The sequence below is a fragment of the Chrysemys picta genome, chromosome 2 (genome assembly GCF_011386835.1).
Source record: "Chrysemys picta bellii isolate R12L10 chromosome 2, ASM1138683v2, whole genome shotgun sequence".
NCBI lineage: Eukaryota > Metazoa > Chordata > Testudines > Emydidae > Chrysemys > Chrysemys picta.
This window is the reverse complement of record NC_088792.1, coordinates 47577057-47583545: the sequence shown is the minus strand read 5'-3', so window position 1 is coordinate 47583545 and position 6489 is coordinate 47577057.

The window sequence follows — 6489 nt, the reverse complement described above, 5'->3', positions numbered from 1 at the left end:
CACTCTGTTTCCATTGCCTGGTCTGCTGTTGTCTTTAAGGTATTCCAAAATGTTCTGCTGTAGAACAGACCAACCCCTCTCAACAACCCCTTGCATGCATGATAGTTAGTAACTATCTTAAGTGCAGTACTGAAGTGCAAAACATAGTTTTCTGCTACTCAAGAATTTTAGCACATTTCCTAAATAATCATAAATTTGCAGATCATAAAGAAAAACAGGAATTAGGAAAGATACTAATATTTTTGCGAGTCTTCAGTCAAATTGACTTCTTCAAGCAAGTTCTTGGAAACATCCAATTTTTATTTTACGAAACTGACTTCCTATCACTACTAGATTAAAACGCATTGAAAGGGTTCTTGTTCAATCATCCATGCTGCAGCTAGGTGAAATTGACGGTTTTGAAGACAATTGCATCATTATTGAAAATAAATGTAAGGCTTCAAGACAGAATGAAGTAATTTAAATCAGGTTTAATGCTTTGAAAAACTAATTTGAAAATTTGTCCTATTGCAATTTTAGATTAAAATGTATAATGAACTAAATTATAAATGCTACTACTAGTAGGAAATCTTACTTGAATCTTATGAAACTGCTGTAGGCAAAACATGAAAAATTGAAAATGAATGCCTTGATCCTGCAAATTCATGAGCAGGTATGTGACTTTACTCACATAAATAGTCCCATTTACTTCAGTGGGACTACACATGCGTTAAATTAAGCATGTACATTAGCATCAGGAACTACTATGGTATATTTATTAAATTTTTAGTGGAATGAAATCTTTATCACTTCAAAATCAAATTGCTTCAGTATCAACAATGAAAAACATTATTCAGCTTTTCAGTACTTTAAAAAAGTTATAGTGAACTTTTTATATCTATCAGCCACGTTTTCCAAAAATAGGAGCCTAAAATTAGGTTTCTATGTGTGGGATTTTCAAACGTACTTAAGAGCACAAATCACATTGACTGCAAACCCTGATGCAAGTGTATAGTCTGGTCATAGTATTGTAGCTTTCTTAACTTGTGTAAGTTCAATCTACCAGAATGTGGGTGTTGGTGGCAAATGTAGCCAGAACTATTTGCTTATCGGTTATGTGAGTTTGTATTCATATCCTAGTAAGAATGTTAAGATCCTGGATTATTAGTCTTTTTCAGCATATGTGAGCATTTTAAGTGTCAAACTTCTTCATAGAAAAGTCCAAAATTTCTTCTAACATTTAGGAAACTAAAGAAAAATATATAAAACATCCACTTTAGCAGTTTGTTTATACAATGGGAAGAAAGTACAGAACTAGCAATGTGTGCATTTAAAATGTTTTAAATTTTTACAATTATTTTTGTACACCTTTTTTTAAGAGATGGTCAAGTACTATCCTATAAAGTAGCTAGTAAATGTTTAGCCTCCATACACTTAAGCTTGAAATCAAATTATTTCCCTTGACTGTTAACCTTTTACATGGGGTAAACATAGATTTTGTATTGTTTTTATTTGGAACACAAGCCATCATGGTTTTTTGCTTTCTCATCCACAGCAAAGTTTTTATTATGGCTCAGTCCTAAGAGGGGTTGAGTGCTCTGAACTCCCATTTAATTAGTGGGTGCTGAGTGCACTCAACCCCTTGAAGCATAAAACCTTTTAGGTAGAGCTCTGGTAGCAGTATTTCTAACCAATTTATGTTCTCTGATGGTTGGCATTAGAGCAGCTCAAGAATGCTGTTGTATACCATATGTACATTTAAGGGTTACCATGATGTACTTAACTCTATATACATTTTTGTTTTAGAGGACATTCCTTATGATATAATTACAAAGTAGGTCATGCTTCTAAAGTAAGCTAGTTGACTGTATTTGTAACATCACTGAATGCCCAGGCCAAATATCCTGTATCTGGAGTTACATGTAGGCACCAAAATAAAAATGGCCTGACTTTCACCAGTGCTGAATACCTGCATCAACTTCAGTGGGAGTTATGAGTATACAGCACCTTTAAAAAGATAGTCACACCTAACTTTAGAAACAACTCTTTCACATTTGGATGCTTAACTTTGAATCAGGAGCAGTATGTATCCTTTTATGATTCTATACAGCTTGAAAGGGTGATACTGTCTGAATATCTATTTAACATCACAAGGATATTATACCAAACTCTCATAGGAGAGGGTAAGAACATTGTTTTAAAGGCTTATCAAAGCTTGGCAAACCAGAGCCTCTTACTACAATATAATAGTTGCAGTTGCTGAGTGACTAAAGGGTGGGCTTTGGCACCTGAACTGGACCCTCTGAAAACAGCCGAGGTGTCTTTTAGCTCCAGTCTGGACTGCACTAGGTCTTTTCTGAACAATAAGGTGATATGTGCAAGTTCCACTTCCTGCCTCATATTCACTGGCTATAAATAAAAGCTGCAGTAGAGCTTTGCTCACTGCAAAGTGTGGTAGGGATAAGCAGTCCAAGCTTCATTGACTGACTTGGAGGCACTGAAATGTGCAAACCTAGAGCCAGCGCCATCCCTTGGGTATGGTGAATTGGGATGATCACTCTGGGCCCTGAGCTTTAGGGGGCCCCGCACTTGAGTGTGTGTGTTATGTTGGGGGGCGCTAGGCTGGCCTGGGGTAGGGGAGCCTGGGGGGATGGAGTTAGCAGTTCAGGGGGCCAGCCCAGCCCTGGGTGTTGCCGGGGAGCCTAGCCAGCCCCAGGGGTTGGCGGGAAGCGTGTGTTGTATTTCTTTTCCTTGCTTGACCGCCGCCAGCATCCTAGCACTGCCGGAACATGCCAGTGGCAGACTGACCCCATCCATTGGCCTTTTGCCCTGAACCTAGGGTGACCAGGCAGCAAGTGTGAAAAATCAGGACGGAGGTGGGGGGTAATAGAAGCCTATATAAGAAAAAGACCCAAAAATCAGGACTGTCCCTATAAAATTGGGACATCTGGTCACCCTACCTGAACCCCTCCCTTTTCTGGGACCTACCCAGCACAGGGGGCCTCCCTATAAAGCCCAGGAGGGCTTTAAACTAGGTTCGACGGGGACAGGTGAGCAAAGCCCACAGGTAAGTGGGGAACATGGAGACGGGTCGGAAACGAGAGGGAGTGTGGGCTATATTGGCAGAGAGAAAAGAGGGTCAGGACAAAACTGGGAGGAAAGATCAAACCAGTATCTTAGATGCCTATATACAAATGCGAGAAGTATGGGGAATAAGCAGGAAGAACTGGAAGTGCTAATAAATAAATACAACTATGACACTGTTGGCATCACTGAAACTTGGTGGGATTATACACGATTGGAATGGTGTGGAGGGGTACAGCTTGCTCAGGAAGGATAGACGGGAAAAAGGGAGGGGGTGTTGCCTTATATATTAAAAATGTACACACTTGGACTGAGGTAGAGATGGACATAGGAAATGGAAGTGTTGAGAGTCTCTGGGTTAGGCTAAAAGGGGCAAAAAACAAGGGAGATGTCATGCTAGGAGTCTACTACAGGCCACCTAACCAGGTGGAAGAGGTGGATGAGGCTTTTTTCAAGCAACTAACAAAATCATCCAAAGCCCAAGATTTGGTGGTGATGGGGGACTTCAACTATCCGGATATACGTTGGGAAAATAACACAGCGGGGCACAGACTATCCAACAAATTCTTGGACTGCATTGGAGACAACTTTTTATTTCAGAAGGTTGAAAAAGCTACTAGGGGGGAAGCTGTTCTAGACTTGATTTTAACAAATAGGGAGGAACTCGTTGAGAATTTGAAAGTAGAAGGCAGCCTGGGTGAAAGTGATCATGAAATCATAGAGTTTGCAATTCTAAGGAAGGGTAGAAGGGAGAACAGCAAAATAGAGAGAATGGATTTCAGGAAGGCAGATTTTGGTAAGCTCAGAGAGCTGATAGGTAAGGTCCCATGGGAATCAAGACTGAGGGGAAAAACAACTGAGGAGAGTTGGCAGTTTTTCAAAGGGACACTATTAAGGGCCCAAAAGCAAGCTATTCCGCTGGTTAGGAAAGATAGAAAATGGGGCAAAAGACCACCTTGGCTTAACCACGAGATCTTGCACCATCTAAAAAATAAAAAGGAGTCATATAAAAAATGGAAACTAGGACAGATTACAAAGGATGAATATAGGCAAACAACACAGGAATGCAGGGGCAAGATTAGGAAGGCAAAGGCACAAAATGAGCTCAAACTAGCTACGGGAATAAAAGGAAACAAGAAGACTTTTTATCAATACATTAGAAGCAAGAGGAAGACCAAAGACAGGGTAGGCCCACTGCTTAGTGAAGAGGGAGAAACAGTAACAGGAAACTTGGAAATGGCAGAGATGCTTAATGACTTCTTTGTTTCGGTCTTCACCAAGAAGTCTGAAGGAATGCCTAACATAGTGAATGCTAATGGGAAGGGGGTAGGTTTAGCGGATAAAATAAAAAAAGAACAAGTTAAAAATCACTTAGAAAAGTTAGATGCTTGCAAGTCACCTGGGCCTGATGAAATGCATCCTAGAATACTCAAGGAGCTAATAGAGGAGGTATCTGAGCCTCTAGCTATTATCTTTGGAAAGTCATGGGAGACGGGAGAGATTCCAGAAGACTGGAAAAGGGCAAATATAGTGCCCATCTATAAAAAGGGAAATAAAAACAACCCAGGAAACTACAGACCAGTTAGTTTAACTTCTGTGCCAGGGAAGATAATGGAGCAAGTAATTAAGGAAATCATCTGCAAACACTTGGAAGGTAGTAAGGTGATAGGGAACAGCCAGCATGGATTTGTGAAGAACAAATCATGTCAAACCAATCTGATAGCTTTCTTTGATAGGATAACGAGCCTTGTGGATAAGGGTGAAGCTGTGGATGTGGTATACCTAGACTTTAGTAAGGCATTTGATACAGTCTCGCATGATAGTCTTATCGATAAACTAGGCAAATACAATTTAGATGGGGCTACTATAAGGTGGGTGCATAACTGGCTGGATAACCGTACTCAGAGAGTTGTTATTAATGGTTCCCAATCCTGCTGGAAAGGCGTAACAAGTGGGGTACCACAGGGGTCTGTTTTGGGACCGGCTCTGTTCAATATCTTCATCAACGACTTAGATATTGGCATAGAAAGTACGCTTATTAAGTTTGCGGATGATACCAAACGGGGAGGGATTGCAACTGCTTTGGAGGACAGGGTCATAATTCAAAATGATCTGGACAAATTGGAGAAATGGTCTGAGTTAAACAGGATGAAGTTTAACAAAGACAAATGCAAAGTGCTCCACTTAGGAAGGAACAATCAGTTTCACACATACAGAATGGGAAGAGACTGTCTAGGAAGGAGTACAGCAGAAAGGGATCTAGGGGTTATAGTGGACCACAAGCTAAATATGAGTCAACAGTGTGATGCTGTTGCAAAAAAAGCAAACATGATTCTGGGATGTATTAACAGGTGTGTTGTGAGCAAGACACGAGAAGTCATTCTTCCGCTCTACTCTGCTCTGGTTAGGCCTCAGCTGGAGTATTGTGTCCAGTTCTGGGCGCCGCATTTTAAAAAAGATGTGGAGAAATTGGAAAGGGTCCAGAGAAGAGCAACAAGAATGATTAAAGGTCTTGAGAACATGACCTATGAAGGAAGGCTGAAAGAATTGGGTTTGTTTAGTTTGGAAAAGAGAAGACTGAGAGGGGACATGATAGCAGTTTTCAGGTATCTAAAAGGGTGTCATAAGGAGGAGGGAGAAAACTTGTTCACCTTAGCCTCTAAGGATAGAACCAGAAGCAATGGGTTTAAACTGCAGCAAGGGAGGTTTAGGTTGGACATTAGGAAAAAGTTCCTAACTGTCAGGGTGGTTAAACACTGGAATAAATTGCCAAGGGAGGTTGTGGAATCTCCATCTCTGGAGATATTTAAGAGTAGGTTAGATAAATGTCTATCAGGGATGGTCTAGACAGTATTTGGTCCTGCCATGCGGGCAGGGGACTGGACTCGATGACCTCTCGAGGTCCCTTCCAGTCCTAGAATCTATGAATCTAACACAGGTGCCACCCTGTGACTCTCCATCATCCCTTGCCCCCCTGCCCCAGGACTGGTGTCCCCTCCCCACACCAGATTTCACCTGTATAAAAAAATCAGCCTGCACTTCCCTAGGTTGATTTGTCCCGGGCCCTGCACCCCTCTAGGGTCGGCCCTGCCTAGAGCAGCACTCTACTATCTGCTGCCCAGTAAGTAACCATTAAGGAGTGGGGAAAGCGAAAACTGGGAAAAAAGGCAAAATGCAAACAATGCAGGCCAACAGCTCTGACCCATAGAGCAGAGAGATTTGCCACTCACTGTCCAAAAGCGGAGGGAGTTTTATTTCCCCAGGTGAACAAACTGTAATTCAGCAGCAGCAGTCGGCAGGTGGCACTTTAGGCGGGTTCTCAAGCCTCCAGTGCCAGGCAGCCTGGACTAAGGCAGCCGCGAGTTGGAGGGTGGAGAGCGGCCCGGGGGCTCAGCAGCAGCAGCGGTGCGGAGCGGGATCCGAGCC